The sequence below is a fragment of the Lissotriton vulgaris genome, chromosome 4_1 (assembly GCF_964263255.1).
Source record: "Lissotriton vulgaris chromosome 4_1, aLisVul1.2, whole genome shotgun sequence".
Taxonomy (NCBI): domain Eukaryota; kingdom Metazoa; phylum Chordata; class Amphibia; order Caudata; family Salamandridae; genus Lissotriton; species Lissotriton vulgaris.
The window spans coordinates 2,045,663,354-2,045,676,415 of record NC_141691.1 but is presented as its reverse complement, the minus strand read 5'-3'; the positions used below and the strand labels follow the sequence as shown (position 1 = coordinate 2,045,676,415).

The 13,062-nt window shown below is 49.0% G+C and overlaps 1 protein-coding gene across 1 annotated transcript in view; it reads right to left on the bottom strand.

Moving 5' to 3' along the window:
* The window catches only part of LOC147724935 (uncharacterized), a 1,961,814-nt gene that overhangs the window by 1,851,917 nt on the left and 96,835 nt on the right, over positions 1-13,062 (bottom strand). The window lies entirely within an intron of this gene.

The following is a 13,062-nucleotide window of genomic DNA, read 5'->3' as shown; positions in this document are numbered from 1 at the left end:
CCTCAGGTGTAAGGGAGTGATTTACCAGTATGGATAAGTCTACCCCCCCAGGTCCCAAAGGAATGCGGGGAAGGGGGTCATCTCCTTGTACGCCCCCGGTACCAGTTCTCTGAATCGCTTCATCTGAGATCGTGACAGAGCGTCTGCCACTGTGTTCTCTGCCCCTGGCACATGGCGAGCCTTCAGCTCCAGATTTCCCTCCAGCTGTAATTTAATTAACTGTCGCATTAGCCCCAACGTGTCAGGGCATCTCGCTGCACCCTTGTTAATGGCCTGTACCACCCCTTTGTTATCGGACCACAGGGTCAGCTTTATGTCTCTCAGCTCTTGTTTCCATATTGTCAGTGCCACTATTATTGGGAAAAGCTCTAGGAATGTGATATTACTGGTGGTGCCCTGCGTGTGCCATTTCTCTGGCCACCGGCTTGCGCACCATCGTTTCCCCAGGATCGCCCCAAATCCCAGGCTCCCTGCTGCATCTGTAAATAAGGCTATCTGTCTGGCTGTCACCCAACCCTCTCTCCAAATCAATATGCTGTTGAAGTCTTGGAGGAAATCATCCCACATGAGTAGATCTTGTTTAACCACTGCTCCCAGCTGGATATGGTGGTGTTTGTAGGTGATGCCTGATGTCAGCTGTGTCAGACGCCTGGAGAACACCCTCGCTGCAGTGAGGTTCCGTGACAATTATAAGTGGTGTTTTTGACTCGTTCGAATATGGACGAGTTTGGTATCTACGAACCGCAAATGACAAGTTTAGTGGGTGTACGCGTTTTCGCTATGCTGCTATGTACCGTTTGTCTTATTCGTGGGTTTCTTCATCTGAACCCACGGGTTCCATTTTAGATACGGCATCCATTTTGTCTCTTGCCCTCAAGAAGCCAGCGAACGGACATCGTCCGCTTCGTGACCCTGGGATTCCCAAGCTCCTGCGGAAGACACATGTTCCTTTGAGGGTGTCTTTATGACAAGGGGGATGATACAGTTAAGGCAGATGGCTCCGCTCGAAGCGCATCTTGCCGTGCCAGTCTATTGTTTCAGCTGTGCATGCATTAGGAATGAGTCCTTTGATCCTGCAATCACGTTTCTGACACTGCCCCCACACCCCTCACTAACTGTTTTCTGTCTTCCTTCCACCTGTTTCTGATTTTTCTCTGAGCATGGTTTTACAGTCTAATGGAATGTACGGAACGGTGAGATGATGTGCTTTTACAGTTGGGAACCGGCGATGTCACTGTAATTATGTTCTGGGCTCTTGAATACATCAAAGCGACCCCTTTTGAATTTACTGTGGGAACTGGGTTGTAACCTTTTGTTTGCCATATTGTTCTATGACGAAAAACTGTATAAAAGGAGCGATCCACTTTAGCAATTTGAAGCAGTCTCCTAGAATATACACACGTTGTACTTCTTGTGACTTCTGTGTTCCCTGCAGTAAATAAACCTCGATCTTTGACGCCGAAGGAAGTGTCCCGTGTCTCTGTTATTTGTACGCCGGAACAGGTAACCCACGAAGGTTTCAGGTGTTGTCCCCTGGCACCGCTGGGCCTTAGAATAGCCCAGTCCTTCAGCAGAGATGACTCTGGTAGCAAAATTCAGCTTCCCAATCACACCCTGTACTTCGTGGAGTGTGGCTTTGCTCCGGCCACACAACTTCCTGACCTCATTCCTGAAATCTTTGACTTTGTCCACGGGCAGCCTGGCCGTCTCGGCCATGGAGTCCAGCTCTATGCCCAAGAACGTAAGTCTCGTGGTTGGACCCGTGGTTTTTTTCTGTTGCTAAGGGGACCCCTAGTTTCCTGGCCAGCTCCTCAAAAGCCGCCAGCGTGCTTCCACATGTGGAGGACCCTGCTGGGCCTGTGAACATGAAGTCATCCAAATAATGTAGTTTTCCTCCCCCCGGATGTCTGTCATGGAGGGACAACTCCAGAAAGGTGGCAAACTGCTCAAAATATGCGCAGGAAACTGCAGATAAAGCGGCGATAATGGGCTTGATAATATGGCCTTGTGAATTCCCACAGAAGCCCAGGTTAACACCAGAACCTGGCCTTCTATGGGAATTCACAAGGCCATATTATCAAGCCCATTAACGCCGCTTTATCTGCAGTTTCCTGCCGATAAAAGTGGCGATAATATATCGCCCTTTCTTGATAATATGGCCCTAGATTATTATAGTGGTTTTCTAAAAAAGAAAAAAAAGCATTGGCAAAGCCAATAGGTCTCGCCTCTCCAAGAGCTATTGGCTTTGGCAATTTTTTTTAGCCATGTTATACACCAGTGTGGCTGCTGTTCAGCATGGCTAAAAGTTAGTGAGGTGGGGAGGATTGGAGTGGGGTAGATTGGTGTAGGGTGGGGTAGAGTCGAGTGGAGTAGATTGGAGTAGGTGTAGAAAGGAGTGGGGTGGAATGGGATAGCTTGGAGTGGGGTGGAGTGGGCAAGTTGAGTAGATTAGCATGGTATACTGGAGTAGGGGTAGATTAAATTAGGGTAGCTTGGGGTAGAGTGGAATACATTGGGGTAGATAGGAGTGGAGTTGATTGGGGTAGATTAGAGTGGGGTAGGTTTGGAGTGGGGTTGATAGGAGTAGGGAAGATTGGATATTGGGGTAGAGTGGACTAGGATATATATGGGTAGATTGGAGTGGAGTGGGGTAGATTGGGGACGAGTGGAATGGAGAGGATTGGGATAGACTGGAGTGGGGTGGACTGGAGTGCAGTAGGGTAGATTAGAGTGGAGTGGGGTAGATTGGTGCTGGGTAGACTGGGTGATTTATAGTTGGATAGAATGGAATGGAGTAGATTGGGGTAGTTTGGAGTGGGGTAGACTGGAGTGGTGTGGGGTAGATTAGGAGGGGGTGGGGTGGACTGGGGTAGATTGGGGTAGAGTGGGGTAGATTGGAGTGGACTAGATTGGGATAGATTAGTGTAGGGTAAAAAGGGGTACATTCAATAGAGGTAAATTGGGCATGGATAAATTGGAGTAGGGTAGAATGGGATAGAGTACATCAGAGTGGGGTGTATAGGGGTGGATCTGGGCAGAGTGTGGTATACTTAAGTTGGGTAGATTGGAGTGAAGTGGAGTGGGCAGTTTTGGATAAAGTAGAGTGTGGTAGAGTGGAGTGGAGTAGATTGGGGGAGTAAGGTAGACTGGAGTGGTGTGGGTAGATTGGGATGGGGTGGGGTAGATTGGAGTGTGGTGGAGTGGCAAGGGGTAGATTGGTATAGGGTAGGTCAGGGTAGATTGGGATAGACTGGAGTGAGATATCTTTGGGTAGATTGGAGAGGTGTGTGGTGGAATGGGTAACATCAAAGAGGGGTGGACTGAGTGGAGTTGGGTAGACTGCAGTGGATTCGGCTAGATTGGAGTAGAGTGGCTTAGATTGGAGTGGGGTAGATTGGGTGGATTCTAGTAGAGTAGAATGGAATGGGGAGTGGGTAGACTGCAGCAGTTTGGAGTGGAGTATATTGGTGGAGTAGGATAGACTGGAGTGGTGTGGGGTGGGGTGGATTGAGAGAGGGTGGAGTAGATTGGAGTGTGGTGGAGTGGCGTGGGATAGATTGGAGATGGGTAGATTGGGATAGATTGGGGTAGACTGGAGTGAGATATATTTGGGTAGATTGGAGAGGAGTGTGGTAAATTGGGGAAGAGCGGAGTGGGGTGGATTGAGTGGAGTGGGGTAGACTGCATTGGAGTCGGGTAGATTGGAGTAGAGTGCGGAAGATTGGAGTGAGGTAGATTGGGTGGATTCTAGTAGGGTAGAATGGAATGGAGAGTGGGTAAACTGGGGTAGTTTGGAGTGGAGGAAATTGGAGTGGGGTAGATTTGGGGAGTGGGGTAGATTAGAGTGGTGTGGGGTAGACTGGATGGGGTGGGGTAGATTGGAGTGGGAACAATTGGGGTAGAGTGGGATAGATTGGAGTGGAGTAGATAGGGGTGCAATAGATAGTGGTAGATTGGAGTGAGGTAAATTTGGGATGGGCAGACTGGAGTAGGGTAGAATGGATTGGGGTAGATTGGAGTGGGGTGGACTGGGGTGGAGTGGGTTAGATTGGATTGGAGTGTGGTAGATTGTAGTGGGTAGATTGTAGTGAAGTGGAGTGGGGTAGATTTGGGTAGATTTGAGCGTGTTAGAGAGAAGTGGAGTGGGGTAGGTTGGGGGAGTGGGGTAGATTGGAATGGAGTGGAGTAGAGAGGGATAGACTGGATGGGATAGATTGGAGTGGAGTAAATTGAATTGGGGTAGATAGTGGTGCAATGGGGTAGATTGGAGTGGAGTGGGGCAGATTGGATTGGAGTGGGGTAGATCAGAGTAGAGTGAAGTAGGATATATTCAGGTAGATTTGTGTGAAGTGGGGTAGATACGAGTGGAGAAGTGGGGTAGATTGAATTGGGACAGGTTGGGGTGAATTGAAGTGGAGTGGGGTAGGTTGGAATGAGGTAGATTGGAGTGGAGTGGTGTAGATGGGAAGGGATATATTGGGATAGATTTGAAAGAAGTGGGGTAGTCTGGGGAAGAGTGAAGTGCAGTGGATTGGGGTAGTTTGGAATGGAGTGGGGTATATCAGAGTGGAATAGATTGAGTGAATTATGGTAGGGTAGATTGGAGTGGAGTAAATTGGAGAGAGATAGATAGGAGTGGGGTAGTTTGGAGTGTGGTAGACTGGAGTAGAGTGGAGTGGGGTATATCGAGTGCAGTAAGTTGGAGTACAGTTGGATAGAGAGGTGTGGGGTAGACTGGGATGGAGTAGTGTAGATTAAAGTGGAGTAGACTGGGTTAGGGTGGGGTGGATTGGGTTAGAGTGGAGTGGGGTAGACTGGAGTGGGGCAGATTGGATGGAGTAGGGTAGTTTAGGGGGGAGTGGGGCTGGGTAGATTAGAGGGGGGTGGATTGGTCTGGAGGGGGGTAGGTTTTAGTGGCATGTGGCAGTTTGGAGTGAACTGCGGTAGATTGGGTAGAGTACAATGGAGTGTGGTCGACTGGGGTAGAGTGGAGTGGGCTAAATTGGGTGGATTGGAGTGGGGGTTGATTGAGGTAGAGTGGAGTGGGGTAGACAGGTGGACTGGGGTAGAGTGGAGCAGAGAGAGGTAGATTTTAGTGGGCTGCAGTAGATTGGGATGGAGTGGGGTAGATTGGAGTGGGGTTGAGTAGACTAGAGTGGAGTGGAGTAGATTGTAGTGGGCTAGATTGTATTGAAGTCTGGTAGACTAGAGTGGAGCTGGGTAGATTGGGGAAGATTAAAGTGGGATATATTAAAGTGGGGCAGATTGAAGTGGTGTGGGGGTTGGGTGGAGTGTGGTGGGTAAATTGGGGTGGGATAGATTGGAATGAGGTAGATTAGAGTGGAGTGGGGTAGATTAAAGTGGAGTTGGGTTGTCTGAGTGGAATGGAGTGGGGTAGATTGAAGTAGATTGGGGTAGATTGTAGTGAAGTGGAGTGGGGTACATTGGGGTACATTGATGTGGAGGAGAGTGGGACAGATTGGAGTGGGGTAAGTGGTGGCTAGGGGAGGTGAATGGAGTGGAGTGAAGTGTTGTGTCATTGAGTGGCACAGATTGGAGTGACGTGGAGTTAATTGGCATGGTGTTGCAGAGTGTTTTAGAGTAGATTAGCATGTTGTAGAGTGGACTGTAGTGTCGTAGAATGGAGTGGTGTGGTTTAGAATGGAAGGGGTATAGAGTGGAGTGACATATTGTGGCATATGCATGGTGTGTTAGCACACTGCCATTACAAACATCAAATCTTTAAATGAAATGACAATTACATTCCCACTGAAATATGGGTTTACTGCACACAAACGATATGTGAAAATGTCATCACCTAGTGTATATATGTATTTTGATCATATTCAAATATTTGTTCCCACCACACTTCAGAATTACAAAAAAGTGTGCCTCATTTTGCTAATGCTGATATATTCTGAAACATCAGCACAGTGCATCTTTTTTGCTGTGTGCTAGAAAAAAAATCATCCTACACCCTCTCCTCTTAGACGGGTACTCAGAAGGACTGTCACTTAAATTCTCTCCCTTTGAAGCCAGAGAAAGAAAAATAAACACCAAGCTCCAGATTTATAGAACACAATTTAAAGACATTTACAGAAAGCACGTTTGTAGACGAATACAGTAAACAAGGTTTGAGCAATGGGACGGGCACCTCAAGTTGGAAAGCTTAAAGCAAATAAAGACAGCAAAGAGAAAGCCAGAAAATGTGAGTTACAAACCACAAAGCCAATGGTAAGCAACGGCCAGAATGCCTTCCTAGTTCAGCTTTCTGAATGTCCCCAAAATGTCTTTAGCAAACCAGACATCAGCGCTGTCTGGTAGGCTTCGAGCTAATGATATTTATAGGACCTGCATTTTTCAAAAGTAAAAGAACAGTTTACACAACTTCTTAATTGGGAATAAAAGAATTGCTGGGGCCATTGTCAGGAGGCCACTGCAACTTGAACCCCCCAGTGCACCTGCCTGCACTGGCAATACCGACTACTAACCATGACACTTCCACGAGGGTGTCAATTGTGACTATTCCAGAACTCTCACAGCTATAAGAATGGCTTGGGCGGCTGGCAGTAGTCATTTTAAATGTAAACATAATTAATAAACAATTGTTGTTGTGCTCATTTCAGCACTACCATGTGCTGGACTATCATAAATACCAGTTCCAACAATTAAGTACTGGCGCAGAGCCCCGAAATTCACCTGCTCAAATTTAGCACTGGTTTACACTATTTGAAAATCTATTTGTGCGTATGTTTGTGCGCATGTGTGTTCTCATGCATAGAAGGCATGATGGCAAAGTGGCAAGCCATGACATGCTATAGCTGTCAAGTCATCCTGTCTTTGGATGACTAAAATCTTCTGTTCTTGCATTTCCACAGATCAATTTGCTTTCTGGTCTGTTTTAAGGCAATTTGAATGCTCAAAGCGAGAGTTTCCCGTATTGATTTTGTTTCATGATTCTAACTGCTTTATTCAATTTACGATAAAGTGTCAATCTGTCACACACATTGGTAGAAAATGTTACACATAAGCAAACCTAATAACTGGGAATGCCACATATAAGCAAACTGAAAACTTGACAGTTATGCCAAAAAACGTTTACTGTACTGTGTTTCCGCACAGGATTGTTGAGGGTGTTTACGAGGCATCAGGAGCTTGCCTTCGGTGCGAATGGTGGCCATCTTGGCCAGCTCCGCCCCAGGGACAGATTTTAAGGAGCATTTGACCGAGGTGGGCATCATTCACAGAACGTTCACTCCAGGGTAGCCTCAGGCTAACAGAAGGGTCAAACCATTTATGTGAACTCTAAAGAAGGCATTATGCAACGAACCAGAACAAATCACCAACCTTGAACAGCACATACGCCACTTCCTGAGGTCAAACAGGCTACCCATTGCACCATGTTGTATACTCCCATAAACATGGTTTTGGAAGGCCAATCTGAGATGTCATCCAATCAAATTCCAGGCCGAGCCCCAAGCACCAGATTCGCACATAAAGCAAAAAATGCCAGTGAACAAATAGAAGGCAACACAGCTTATTTCGGATGGATGACCTGGTACTGATACGTGACAGACATCAAGGGAGCAAGGTATCATTTGTTGGTGCTCCATGGAGAGAGATTAAGATAAAAAATAAGAGTGGTCGTAGTGCGCGTAGTGGGGCTACGCAAAGCTCCGCGAAGTGGGGTGGGTGCTACGTCCACCCACACACTTCGTGTAGCCCCACTACGTACCGCCCGCCTTCCTACCGCTCTCTTCTACAACTCCATTTTTAATATTAAATGCACTAAAATTAGGAATTTACCTTGCATGCGGCGTCCCGGGGCTCCCTCTTCCTGTTGACGCGCCGACTTCTTCAGATGAATGTGCTGGTATAGTTATTTACCAGGTGTGATAAATAACACCTTTACTTGTAATCAGGCTCTTAAGACTATTTATTTATACTGCATTAGAACTGGCAGGACTTCTCAGTAGCACATTCGTTTTATTTGGTGAGGGACTGAGTGGCCTGCGCAGTATGCAGCCATGATGTAGCTGCAGAGCACATACCCGAGGGCCAGCCATGTCCGACTGAGCCAAGAAAAGGGTCTGTAGGGCACTTGTGCCCAGTCTAGGTACCAGTGCTAAGTGGGCTACTTGTGTGCTCCAGTGTGTCAAGATGAAGAGCTCATAAATTAAGAGGAGTGGGTGAAGGTCATGGACCAACTCATGTCATCAGGAATCCAGATATACAAATCTAGAGGATGCTCTGAAAGTATGCCAAGATTTGGGAAGACTGGATAGAATTTCCGGGAAATCAGAGAAAAATTGGAATGGATTGTAGATTACCCAGGTGAATATACTTGGGTAAGGTATAAAACAAATTGCATGGTGAATATTAGGACTCCTTTGTCTACTATGATGTTAAATATGTGGCTCTCAAAGACATGCCATGTATACATTAATAATTTCCCCCAAAATTATTTGGCAAAAAAAAAAGAACAGGCCCTCTGATAGTAGCACACAACGCACACATGAACAGTCATGGAGAGCCTCCTCCAACTCCGGGTATTTCAGCGTGATCATCTATTCCCTGCTTCGCCCTCCAATGTTCCTCCTGGCAAAAAGCAGCACAATAAAGAGCAGGTCTCAAAGACTGAGGGGCATATTATTTTATTGATGTTCTGGTGTCGATATGCCCTTCTCCATATTTATAAAGTGGTGTTAAGCCACTTTTTGTGGCTTAACTCCGCCTTGTACACAAGGCCTCTTTACACGCATCACTTAGCGTGAAAAGGGCATCAATGGGTGTTTCTGTGGGCGTTGCACAACACCCATTGCTTTTGATGCTACCTCAGATTAACAAGGAGATTAAATCAGAGGCAGCGCCAAAATCGAATGCCATGCAATAGGAGGCGTTAGAATGGTGCAACGTGGAGAAATACTTACATTTCTCTTCGCTTTTACTTTTTCTATGTGTGCTGCATTCTGTAGCACACATAGAAAGAGCAAAAAGCCATTAATGATTGTTTATGTGCAGAAAGATGTCCCTTTCTACACATGAACAATATTTGAATAATGAGAATTTGCTACTTCTAGATGTGCTGTGTTTTGCAGCACACATAGAAGTTAAAGATCGCCATCAGGGACACCTTCCTGCACATAAATAATCATTCCCTGTAACACAGGCACCCTTGCACAACGGTGCAAGGGTGCCTGCGTTGGCATTAGGCAGCTACATTTAGCGCTAGGGAAAACGCAGGATTGTGCCTTATTATCATGAATATCGAGCATCCCTGCTTTTAGAAAATGTCAGAGCATGGTGTTGTCAAATTTGGCACAGCTCCGCGATCTGTCATTTTCTGTACATATGCCCCTGAGTGTTTTAGCCTAGCCCCGAAGGTTTATGGGGCCGGCCCCTTAAGACCGAAGGCCTTATTTATATCTTGGTGGACGGGTTACTCCGTCACAATGTTGATTGGTATCCTGTCCGCTGAAATATAAATCCCAGTTTGTCCTACAGGATTTATTTTTCAGAGGACGGGATATACAGCCTTGAGTGTGTTAGTTGAACCCAATGTTGGCCCAGGAGTAGAGATTATATCTCAGATGCACACTCAAAAGCAAGAAGCTCCACACTCTGGGCCACCACTGGAAGGTGAACAGATTACTTGTGACGCAGAGGTGGGGTTGCACATAGTTATGTTATTTTAATTTAATCTTATTAGGTGCTCAACCACCCCAGGGTTTCCCGGAGATGCCTGTAGAACAGAGAAAAGCAGAAAGAGTAAGTAGATTCTACATGTTAAACAGCCAGGTTTTTAAGCACTTGCGATAGTTATCATAAATGGTTTCAGTCCAAAGTACCAGCGGAAGGGAGTTCTAAAGCGAGGGGCCAGTACAAGAAAAGGATCGACCACCCATATGGGACAGCCTGACCCTAGGCACCGTGAATTTCACCTGAGTTTCAGAACGTAAGGAGCATGGTGGAAGGTAAAGGTGAACCAGAGCATTCAAATATTGAGGTGCTGTACCACTTTTGATTTTTAATATATAGCTCATGGCTTTGAACTTTATGCGGTTCTCAACCCTGAGCCAATGCAAATCACGGTGGGCGCCTGAAATAGAAGCTATTTTTGGGACCTTACAAAGAACCTAGTTGCTGCATTTTGTACCAGCTGTAACTTTCATACCACATCCTTATTGGCTCCGAGATACAAAATGTTGCCATAATTCAGCCTTGAAGTAATCAGAGCATGGACCACGGAGCGTTGTGTGGATAAAATGTAAATGTAAATGTGTGTGTCTTGTAAAGCGCACTGCTACCCGGAGGCGTCCTGGCGCTATAGACCGCTGGGGAACCCGTCCTGGCTTTCCCTGTGAGATGTTCCCTGCTGGGTATCTCCAAGGTGAAACCAGGCATCCCCGGCGTTTGTGGGGGGCCTTTGTGGAGATGAGGCAAGCTAATGCCCAGAGTTGCCGAGTGTGATCCCTGGTTAGAGTAGGCACCAAGGCGAGAATTATCGAGTCCGCTGACCCTGGTTCACAATCCTGCCGCGTCGGGGATTGAACCCTGGTCCCGGGCCGTCCTCTGCTTCCGGGTCTGCCGCCTCTAACCAGCGAGCCACACCACTCCACAAGGCATCATCCAAAGGATTTTCCTAAGCCATTTAAGGATAGTGAAACAAATGGACGCTACTTTCACTGCTTGTTGCCTCATTGAAAGTTGGTCATCAATTATGACACCTAAGTTACAAACCTGCTGATTGGGTTTGGCCAAGGCACCCATTTCAGGTGGCCAATTTTGGGGGTTCCATAGATCTTTATTCTTGCCCAATATCAACACCTCTGTCTTTTCACCATTAAGTTTAAGCAGGTTGGCTTGCATCCATCCTGCAATATTCCTCAAATCAAATTGAAGAGAAGATAGTTTGAGCGCCATGTCAGCAGTAAAGGAAAAGACAATTTGGGGGGGGCGTGGCTTGGCCCGCTGCAAGATGGCTGCACTTTGAGTGGGCTCTGCCAGCCAAGCTCTTTCATCTGCAAATATCCTGCAGGCATCCGCCTCTCTTCCACATACATTTTGGTCCGCAGACTCCCTGGGGCATGGAGAATCACCCGCCTAAACTCACGCTTTCCTACCTGCCTCCCCGGCGGAGTTCTGGATCTTGTGGCCCTCCCGGAGCCTACGCTGCGGCCTACGGAGGGCCGTTCCTGTTGATTCCTGTGCCTGCTGGTCCCGGGGTGCCCTGCTGGAGCTGCTGCTTCACCATTGCCTAGAGCCTTCCTGTGTGGTGAGTGGCACTCCCCCTGGGTGTTCGCTGGCAGGGCTGGGGGCCGCCTGCTGTGCTGCTGGATTGCGCCATGGCCTGGCCTTGATCTCGTGTCTGTTTTCACCTCACGCGAGAGCCGCGGCGCCTGGGCCTGGTTGGGGGAGCGGTGGACCCCCTGCGTCTCCTTGTCTGCGTTTCTCCCTTTGAGGGTGCCCTCCCTCCTTGCTTAGTGCTTGGGCCTCGCTGATGGGCCTGCTGGGGCCGATCTGGGCGTCCCAGGAGTGCTGCGGCCTGTTGTGTTCGCCCTACATTTCTCTTCCCCCGGCTGGGCGGCCCGCTCCTGCGGCGGGGGCGGACACCATCGGATCCTTGCTTCACCGCGGGTCGGTCGCCGCGGGTGTTTCTGGTGGGCCTTTCTGGGCCCTGGATTGCGACCTTGGCTGCGGTGCCTCGCTCCTCGGGCCTGGTGTTCTCCTCACGCCGGCCTGCTGGGGAGTTCTGGGCCATCTGACGAATTGCCCGGCATCTCTGGTCCCCTCCTCATCGCTCCTTTTGACTTGGAGTTAGGGGTGCTATACTGTTGTCCCTCACAGCACCTTCTGCAATGACTCTCCATCTCTGGCCGGGTGCTCCGCAGCTCATTGTTACCTCTGCACCTCCTGCCGCCTGGGTGGGCTCCGTCCTCCTCCCTCGATCCCTGGTCAGCTGCGCCAATTTCTCAGGCGCACACAGCTCTCTGGTCCTGTCTCCACTGCGACCCTGTCCTCATCTTAGTGCCGTTCTCACCTGGATCCATACATGGGGCACCTTTTGCAGGTCGGTGTCGGTTGCTGCGGTGTGGATCCCGCCGTGGCTCCTTCTCTCCATTGCTGGCTGCCGCTTGTCTTCTGTGCTGTGGGTGTGGGTCCTATCCTCTGACTTACTGTGTTCATGCGGCTCCTGTGTACTTACCAGGCTCCTCTTCTGAACGGCGGTCACTGACTCCCGGCCGCTCGGGGGCTTCATCCCTGCACTGCGCCTTTCCTTCCTCATGCGGCCTGCCGCCTGTCCGGGGCGTCTGTTGCCATGGGGAAGTCAGATCCCAAGCAGCCCAAGATTGCCTTTGACCTTAGGAGATCCTCACGCCAGGATGGGACAGGCTCGAACAGCGCCAACTCCGCGGGTGAGATGCCCCCCTCCCCCCACCCCCCACCCCGGCAGGGACGACGATCTCAAGACGATCATGCTGGAGGTGAAGTCGACGGTCATTGGAATAGCATCCCAGCTTGAACAACTTTCCACGGGCCTCAATTTGGTGAAGGCTCGTGTTGAATCCCACAATAACAGGTTGCTCCATGTTGAGTCTAGGGTGTCTGATGCTGAGGATGCAGCCACTCAGGATAGGCAGAAACTGTTGCAGATGGACAAGATACTAGCCGTCATCAGGGACAAAAACGAGGATTTGGAGGCCCGCTCCCGTCGGAGCAATCTACGTATCACGGGCCTTCCGGAGTCCACCAACATTACAAAAATGGAGGACTTCATTGAACAACTCCCCAGGGAACTTTTCGGGGATGCCCTGTCACTGTTCTTCGTGGTGGAACGTGTCCGCCGCTCCCTGGGACCGCGCCCTGGCCCTGGTCTGCCTCCTCGGCCCATCGTGGCGAAAATTCGGAACTTTCGGGACCGCGATGCCATCCTCCAGGCTGCACGTGACAGGGGCACCATCAAACACCAGGGCAACACCCTCTCTTTCTACCCGGACTACACCCTAACTGTACAAGCTGCCAGGAGGGAGTTTCTGCCGGCTAAGCGCATCCTTTAGAAAC